Here is a 6,836-nt window from a genome sequence, read left to right as displayed (position 1 = left end):
CTGGGTCTCTGAGTGGGGATTCACTCACAGACAGCTAACGACCTGAACCTGTCAACTTGTTCCTTTCAGTGCCGCAACAGGAGCTTAATCAACACATTTCCCTGCCAGTCAAAGGAATCAGGAAACTAATGTGGAAGAACAATACTATAAAGTACTACACAGTCCATTGGGTCCCTTTTTCTGTAAATATGGAAGGTGAAGAAACCCTTTCCTCTCCCTGAGCTTCCCTAGCTTTTCCCTGTTATTCACCACATGATATATTGTTGTTCTCAGGTGCTGCCTAATCTCTAATGCATAGCAACTCTAAGGGTAGCAGGGTAAAGCATTGCCTGGTTCTGGCGCATCCTCAAAAGGAGTGCTGTGTTGGCGTCTATTGTTGCAGGCACTGGGTCCATCTATTTCATTGAAGGTCTTCCGATCTTTCACAGGCCGAATTACACGGAGCAAGCGGTCCTGCAATGGGGACTCGAAGCCTCCATCTGTCTTCTCTGATTTCTGAATGCCACATCACAAGAAACAAGTTCTACCTTAGTACACCGTGTCCTTACTTCTAACGCCACATCCCACATTTTATTTTCTGATGCCCTTTTTATTGTCATCTGTCTTTCATCAGTCTCCCATGGAGAATTCCAGCTACCAGTACTAACGACATTATACACAGTACCACTATTGATGCCAACATAAAATGGAAATACATATTTTTTTTGTTAGGGTGTATAAACTTCCTGGTTTAATGAAGCAGAGCTATACTGAAAGTTTATCTAACTCAGTTTATAACAAGAAAATGCCTTGGTGTGTGTGTTTACATTATAAAGAAAAGCTAAAATTAACACTTTTAAGACCACCTCCAAAATACGAATAAATCTTGTTATAAGCAAAAAAAGAAAATCAGGTAATAGTTGATTAAAACACCAAACCTAATTAAATTTGATCTAATAGTGTTTACTTTTTTAACATCTGGAAAAGTTTGGGCATACACTGCAAACATTTTTAACCTAATTTTAAAATAAATTATGCTTAGTTTCCACAGATGTGTTTAAGTTGAGTCCTTTTAAAGAAATAATTCTCTAGGCTTTTTTTGCTTTGCATTTAACAGGCAAGAATTTGGACCATAAAGTGTCCATGGAAAGAATATCTACAAATTGACAGGTCCTCAAAAAAGGACAGTAATAATTTTTTAAAGCAATTAAAAGAGATTCTATTACCTCTTACTAGATGCACAACATACAGATCTGCTCTAAAGATTTCTCACCAGTATTTTCATCCACAGAGAGAAGAAAAAAAGCAACAAGGCTCACTGCTTCTGACTCCGGCGATGTTGACTAAACTCTAAGAAAGTGAGAAACCCGGATACAGTTGGGGGAGTGGCACAGAGAGTGTGGAGCTAGGTGATACCGAAAGTTCCTTGAACTAAATATGGTGTTTCCTGTAGACCTTACAGACACTGGCTCTGCCCCACACCACCAATACATAACTTCCTCAGTGGCTGCTTGGGTGGGGACAGGCCGGGGTACAGAGCTGATTGTACCCAAAGCCCATGGCTGTCAGGTGCTAAAGCTCGTTGCAGCCCTCTGCAATCCCATTTTATTTGTAAGGGGAGACTCTATCCATTACTGCCTCGTGGGGACCAGATTAGAGGAAAAAGAAAAACAAACTGAAAAGGAAATTTGAAGATCAAGAAAACTCAATGTCACCCTTGTGAAGGTAAAGTCCTGTTCTTCTCCTCCTAGAAATCATAAGAATGCATTGTGCTTTCTGTCTGCATTCAGTTTGGCTGGTGACTACATCCTCCTCCATCTCTTCCTGATCTCCCTCACATTCCAATGGCCTTTGGGTTGGTGAGCTCTCTCTGCATTCAGGGAGCAGACTACTGCTTCCTATTGGATGAGATTCCCTCCTGGATTTATGTTTTATCTTCAGGATCATAGGCTAATCGAGACTTCTTGACGATGCAGGAGGGAGTAAGTTTTGTTAGGTTACTGAGAAAATAAGCCTGACTAATCTTTTGTCCTTGGGCTCTTGTTTTGTTTTGTTTTAGCATGGATTTCATGTATTAGAAGAATTATTACTTGAACTAAATTACAGATAAAAATGTAAGTTTGTCAATCAGAGAAATAGCTCCGTATTTTATTTTGGTTTATTTTCTCCCTGTTCTCCCTTCTGATTTCATAACACCTTCTGGAACCAGCCAAGCACCTGCCTCCTGGTGGAACTTCGGGTGTGGGCGTGAGTTGTTGGAAAGATCAGTGTCAGTGAAATGGGCTTCCTTATTTGAAAACACTTAAAGTGTGATGAAGGTTTGCACTTGTGACTGGAAAAAAGTTTGTGACAAAAACACGTAACCTCTCCCTAAATTCTCATCTCACAGAATAACTCCATCCAAATGCCTATAACTCAGAACGTCCTGCAGGTGCAAGCCAGACGCACACTTACTGCTCTCCGGTTTTACTAAAGGGTCACATAGGTTAGCTACAGTAAACACTGAGAATCACAGTTGCTACTCCTTCCTTCTCCTCTTGAAAAAGAATCTATTTACTTTGTCGTTGTTGAGGATATACACAGCAAAACATAAATCACTTCGATGTTTTTCATGTGCAATTTTAGTGATACTGTATGTCCTTTGAGCTGTGTAACCATTTTCTCCCTCCTAGGGAAGCTGTCATTCCTTCATTAATTTAAACCCGCCGCCCCACAAAGTTCTGATATCATCTCTCGAGTTGCTGTGTCAATTTGATCTCATAGAGATAGTTCTTAAAAAAGCAGAATGCTCAGCACAGACATGTCTTTACTAGTTAGCTCAGCTCTGCCTAGTCTTTGCTTCCTAACTAGCCCTCCGAGCAATTCTCATATATACTCAAGCTTGAAGACCACATTGAGGGTCGATCACTTTGCTTCATAGGAACTAGGTGCACTGACATCTTAAAGAACCAATTTGCTCTTAGTGCTGCACCTGTAATCACAGCAGGAGGACAAATCATCACCGTAATTTAGGGCCGTTCTCTACACAGTATCATTGTATACAACGTGTGGTCCGTCCAACCCACAGGTTCTCACCATAGCCTTGACTGAGGGAAACATCTGATTGAGAAGACAACTGATTTTGAGTTTAAGAAGAGGCGATAGAACATCATCATCATCAGTAAATTGTATGTGGATGAACAGAAGCATGTGCTACTAAAATTTTCAAAGCTACTTAAAAAAAACAAAACAGGTACATTCCAGAACCCAAGTAAACATTTCCACATGAGAGGGCTGATCTTTCAACTATATATCTTCCCTACCTTTTACGTCATCACAGATTTCTTTAAAAGGGCAAGTTCCCTTCAAAGTCACGGTGAAACCAAAAACTCTTCCAGCTGCGGTGATTCGTGTTCAGGGATGATATGAGGTTGAGACAAGACTGTGATTTAGAGAGGGGCCCATTTTAGAGCTAACTTCTTCTTTCCTCCTTAACTCCTCTTATTTCTGTGATGCCCACTTACCACTTGGATTAAATGAGTGCATGCTAGAATCACTGAACTAACTTTATTACAATAGCAGCGCTTTGGCCCCACTCCCAGAAATTTCCATTTAATTACCCTTGATGGGTTTCTCATTACCATCAAACCAATGCTGACTTATAGCAACCCCAAAGGGCAGGGGAGAACTGAGGCTGTAACTCTGTGTGGGAGGAGAAAGCCCCTTCTTTCTCCCATGGAGTGGCTAAATTGCCAACTTTGCAGATCACAGCCCAACATGTAATCACTACAAGACCTGCGTTTAGGGTTTAAGCATTTCAATCTTAAATAGCACCCCATCTTCTTCTGTTGTGCAGCCATCTTTTAGAACTACTGAATTAAATATTTCTTGAGCTAGAGCACATGCTCTATGCAAGTTCCTGGGTGGGGAACTGAAAGAGTCAAAAAAACTTAAAGCAGGAAGACGTGTTTTCAAATTATACAGAATGGTGGCCTTCGAATATACATGCACACGTACAAGTTCAAATACATTTGTATATCTAAAAAAGAGCTATAGATACACAGATGTATTTGAACTTGTACGTGTGTATGTGTTCCAAAGCCACCATTCTCTATTATATATATATATATATAAAATCATCATAGACTGTAAGTGCCACCTTAGAATTGCAGACAATGTACAGCTTATGCCAGAGAGAGTAAAGAAAATTCTGGCTAAAATAAAAAAAATTGGACTTGAATTTCATTTTGGAGGACTTTTAATAGATGTGGCTGATAAAAAACATTTGGGGCAGAAGAAAGAAACAGAATAATCAAGGCAAGAAAACGAAATGTTTATGAGATATCCATACAAATGGGGCTGCAGGTAGAGCGTGGGCTGTTATATGTAAGAAGTAGGGTTGGTAAGGTAGTCTGGTGCCAGATTAGGACTTGGAATAGCTTGACAGAATTCAGAACTTTGTCCTTCTTTCCTTCCTCTCTTCCTTTCTTCCTTCCTTCCTTCCTCTATCCCTTCCTGCCTTCCTTTCTCTCACTTTTTATTGTGAATTTGGTGGGGATTTATATTTCAGATAATCAATTTTGTATCCAACTTAACCTACCTATCAAACCTCCCAATAGCTTGCTCTGCCTCACCCTTTGATTTCTCTAGTCTCTGTTGTAGAAACTATCTTAGCCTTCACTGAAGTCTATGTCAAGAGGCTTGGTGACATAATGGTTAGACTTTAGGCTGTTAATCCCAAAGTCAGCAGTTCAAAATCGCTAGCAGCTCTGCAGGAAAAAAAAATGGGGCTTCTTATGAGTCTTGCAGTGAAGTTGTTTTATATTTTAACATTAACACCTGTCTACCCTTTAGCCTATTGCCTCATTGATGGCCCTCCGTCTCCCTACCAATGACCATGGAAGTTTGTTTCTTTTAGTATGAAAATATTTTTTCCCTTTATAATAGTAGTTTCATACAGTATCTGTGCTTTTGTGATCAATTAACTTCACTCAGCATAGGTTCTCCCAATCCATCCATGCCATGAGGTGTTGAATTCTAGTGATGGTAACAAACAAATCTGCCTTGAAGAAGTATAACCAGAATGCTCCTGAAAGGGAAGGATGGAAAGGATGTACTTTGGACATGTTCTCAGGAGAGACCAGTCCCTGGAGAAGGACATCATGCTTAGTAAAGTCGTGGACCACTGAAAAAGAGAAAGGCCCTTGATGAGATGGATTGGCAAGGTGTCTAAAACAACAGGCTCAAACATAGCAACAATTGTGAGAATGGTGGCTGTACATAGGGTCACGATGAGTCAGAACTGACTCAAAGACACCTAACAACAACAACAACAACAGTATAACAGGAAAACAGAAAACAAACTCACTGTCACTGAATGAAATTTGGCTCATAAGCACCCTAGAGCACAGTCTGTGAGCCTGAGACTGTAACTCTGTTTTGCAGTGGTTCTCAACCTTCCTAATGCCGCGACCCTTTAATACAGTTCCTCAACTTGTGGAGACCCACCAACCATAAAATTATTTTGTTGCTGCTTCATCACTGTCATGTTGCTACTGTTATGAAATGGGCGACCCCAAAGGGGTCATGACCCAGAGGTTGAGAACCACTGCTTTATTGGGATTAGAAAACCTTATCTTTTTCCCTATAACAGCAAAGATTAATATAAAATAAAAACAATAAGTTTAGCAAATTAAAGGACAAGCTCATAATGACCAACATCCAATGAATAAGATTACTCTTTAACTAATTAATTAATTAGTTAAGATGAAAACTTAATGAGAATATAAAGTATTAGAATAGGAAACCCTAAAAAGATAGCAGAAGTAAATATTCTAGAGCCCAGGGGCCTGGCTTTTCAGATGTAAGGGAATATTGTGTGCCCAGCATGTTAAATAACTATGATATCTTTGAAAAAAATAGAAATGCATATTATTGGGAAATTTGAGATAAAGAGAAGGCTCAAAATATCTCCAGATAGAAGCACCAGTCCCGTAGAAAGATTTCGAAATAAAGAATTACCTCGTGATGGTGGCAGAATCATTTGGAAAAGGATATCAATACTGGTTGTACAGCATGAAGAGCATAATCAATGGCACTGAATATACATGTAGACGTTGCTGAAATGGACAGTGCCTTGTTGTGTACATTTTTGCTACAATTATAAAAATAATTACGTGAATCACAATGAGTATAAGAAAGAAGAAAACATTCTAGAATTGATAGTGTTGCTAATTTTACAACTCTTCTTGATATGACTGAACTATTGAATTGAATGACGTGTGGATGAAGTGCCCATCAAACTGTTTTAAAAAAAGACCAAAAAAAAGAAAGAAAAGATGTGGAAAAAAAAAAACGCTATCTTCTCTCATAAAGATATATAACCTCGGAATCTCTACAGAGCAGTTTTACTTTGTCCTAGGATATCACCATGAGTCAAAATGAATTAAATGGCAATGGATTGGGGTTTTGGTTTTGATTGACATATTCGAGGCTTTTCCCTCATATGACCAACTGCCACTCATTCTATAGATTTTCAACTTAAATGTAACTTTCTCAGGTGAAAAGGTTTTTGGTGAGAGCATTATGTAATTTTCTTTTATGACACTTATTACAGATGAAAGGTAGGTGTATCGAATGTTTCTGTTTTTGTGGAGAATTTAAGCTCTGTCAGTAAAAGACTGCCTATTTTTTTCCTTCTTGTATCTAAGAAATACTGAGTAGATATCTGCTGAATGAATAAATGAATGAACTAAAAAAAAATGCCTAATGTTTTTTAAAAGAGAGCCTTGGAAGTCAAATGGCAGTAGAGACATGCCTTAAAATTCTACCAGAAAAAGAAGTACACAACCTCCAAATCTACACACACACACACACAC

The sequence above is a fragment of the Echinops telfairi genome, unplaced genomic scaffold (assembly GCF_000313985.2).
Source record: "Echinops telfairi isolate 266 unplaced genomic scaffold, ASM31398v2 ScPeMD7_9;HRSCAF=40, whole genome shotgun sequence".
Classification (NCBI taxonomy): domain Eukaryota; kingdom Metazoa; phylum Chordata; class Mammalia; order Afrosoricida; family Tenrecidae; genus Echinops; species Echinops telfairi.
This window is presented reverse-complemented; position numbering follows the sequence as displayed.